General features: G+C 33.9%; 1 long non-coding RNA gene across 1 annotated transcript; it reads right to left on the bottom strand.

The window, feature by feature from the left end:
* Window positions 1-747: 747 nt before the first annotated feature.
* Window positions 748-2659, bottom strand: LOC109312202. Its single transcript, XR_002101735.1, has 2 exons — window positions 2570-2659; window positions 748-808 (listed from the first exon to the last, which is right to left on the bottom strand). It is a non-coding gene; the product is annotated as an uncharacterized LOC109312202 (long non-coding RNA).
* Window positions 2660-2906: the final 247 nt, after the last annotated feature.

Here is a 2906-nt window from a genome sequence, read left to right as displayed (position 1 = left end):
CCAATTTGAAGAAGCAGCTTAAGAAACTGGAGGAAAACTCTATGTCTATGTCTGTTTAATCTTATTTGCAAAGTCTGATTATATAATCAGGCAGCTCTTTTATTGAATATCTTTTGCTAATCTGGATAATCGAGGTACTTGCTACCTTCCTTAAAATAGGATAAAAATGGTGTTCACCATCCTAAAAATGTTGGACTCCCCATGGTTAACTTCTATAATTTCTGTAACCTTGAACCCACAGTGAAAGCAATTATTTACATAAGCCTTTAAATTATCTTAAGAATAAAACTAAGTATAATACAAATGAAAAGAAAGCATCTTTCAGAATTTTTTTTGAATTTTGAAATGGTTGATGTATGAAGCAGGGGACTTTAGGCTTGAATTTTCCAAGAAACTTGAGGGAAGTTTGCTCCTACCTCCCTTAAAAATCCAAAGCTCAATAGAAATACTCTGTAAATTTCCTTTGAAATTTCTATTGTAACTAGTATTTCCAGTTACTACTGTAGCTGGATTCCAAACAGCAATATGCAAGTAAGTCTCAGTATCATTAACAACCCCCAAACCATCTATTTACATACACACCTCTAGCCTCAGTAGCTGAAAATCATATTTAAAGATTTTAAAGATTTTCATAGCAGTTCACCACCTGAGGATGTAAGTCAAATTAAATTGTAATTGGTTTTCCCCATTTCTGAAATCATCAATTGATATAAAGATCAGAGTTATTTAAACTTACAGATATTTTAGATTTTCAAGGTCTACAAATGCTTCATTAGGTATCCTTTTAATCTGATTGTTGTTCAGAAGCCTATAAAAAGGAAAATAATACATAAGTTGTTACAACAGATTTTTTAATAAAAAGGATACCGAATATTTTGACAATATAACAATGTTTGAACAAGCCAAACATTAAAACCCACATTTAAAAAAACAAAAACAAATTTGCGGCATATCTATAATTGCTACCCAAAATAAAATAGATGTTTTTGTGGCTACTCTCTTTTAAACCCAAGCATGTTTGGATATTTCCATACAAAAACATTTAGGGAGCAAGATTAAAAGCTTTTAAACTACATTTGCTTAGCAGTTCCTTGAATTGGGACAGGAGTGTCCTCAACATATTGCAGGATTAAATCTAAAAATGCTTAGAGACAATGTTTTTAAAAAGAAAAAAATTACATTGTGCATGTAAGCAAGACCTGGTTTCATGCAGGTTAAAGATGCAAGAGAAAAAAACCCTCTACCAACTGCTCCTCTAGGGCACTTGCACACATTCAGGGAGGCTACTCTGACGTGCTATAAACCAACAGTGCTAAGGCACTATTGCACCATATTATTAGGCTACTGTGCAGTAGCATCGCTAAAAGGCATTTGCCAGCGCTACTGCTGCACAGTAACTCCAGTTACTGCACATTTATTTACTACCTGATTATACAAATACTAAATAAATGTGCAGTACCACTGAGCAGTAGCATCTCATGTAGATGTGCCCAGTGTGAAGTGGGTCTAATGAAAAGAAACAAACTCAAAATAAACAACTTGATCCTCACTTGAGAGAACTCTTTGCAACAGGGACCTTCTTGCTATTAAGTGTTCAGTCAGTGACCAGAGAAGTATGCCTGTAATGGTTGATTTGGGCCCCAAGACATTCTTGAAATACAAATAAATGTAATAAATAGTAATATTAATAATGATTCAAAGTCTACTCATTGCAGGCAGCTTTGAAACATGTTCTAAATGAATTGCTAAAAAATGTTCTTGTGTCCTTCTCTTAAGATTATTAAGCATGTTAAGGGGAAAAAAAATCAATTCACCAGTTATTTGTATATAGAAAAATAGCCAAATTAGAAATCACTGTGAATATAAAAAATAAAACTGCCCATGCAGTTGAATGGAACAGAAATAGAAGGTGGAAATACAGGTAAACCTATTTCAAGTTACATTTTAAGGAAAAGCAAGAAGATATTACAGTAAAAGGACTGCATGCATATTATTATCTGTATAATGGTTGGGCTCAAATGTTTTCTCTTCTGTTTAATACGTGTTTTCAGAGACCTCTAAAATACTACCTTAATTAAAAATGAAACTTAATAGGTTTTGCTATACAGTGGCCTAGTCTATCAAGATAAAATATTTCAATGCATCTAAGCTTGGGGTTTGTAAAACTCGTAAGTACTCCCTACATTGTAAAACTGCAGCTGTAGACCATCTTTGAACAACTTTGACATAATTGCCCATGGTAAGAAATCTGATGTTACTCTTCTATAAATTTTAAAACACCACCATAGCATTAAAAATCGAGAACACCTATGTATTTTCATATCTTTCATTGAAATTCAATACTTTTTCTGAGACCTCTTAAGACTTAACCAATTGTGTAGCAAACCTAAATCAAATGCAAAACATAGAAATATACATGACTTCAAATCTGAGCGAAATCTTGGTTGCTTCAGGGGACTATCCCCATCAACTACTCAGTTGAACTGCACTAGCAGAATTTGACACAATGCCCAGGTTCTAGTATTGGACTGAAAAGAGAAAATGATTTTAAAGCAGAAAAATTACTTACAATGTGTTCAGGTTTTTAAGTCGTCTAAACGCAGGCTGGATTTCTTTAATTCTATTAAACCGTAGATCTCTGTGGAATAAAGACAAAAAAAACTCAAAACGTCAGTATATTCATTGGTATGAACATGTTTTTCTTATGTAACTTTCTGAGACAAGATCCTCATCTCTGTTCATAGTTCAAGATCAAAGAAGGAAGGAAAAAACTCAGTATTAAAGGGACTTAGTAAGGGGGTTGACCTGAACTGGTGCAACTAGCCAAAGCGGCCTGTGAGAGGCAGTCTGTGAGCTGTGTTGAATACCAGCTGTTGACCATTAAGTGGACCATGAGGAGTGTAGAC

Source organism: Crocodylus porosus, unplaced genomic scaffold, assembly GCF_001723895.1.
Source record: "Crocodylus porosus isolate Cpor-Errol unplaced genomic scaffold, CroPor_comp1, whole genome shotgun sequence".
NCBI classification, from domain to species: Eukaryota; Metazoa; Chordata; order Crocodylia; family Crocodylidae; genus Crocodylus; species Crocodylus porosus.
This window is presented reverse-complemented; position numbering and strand designations above follow the sequence as displayed.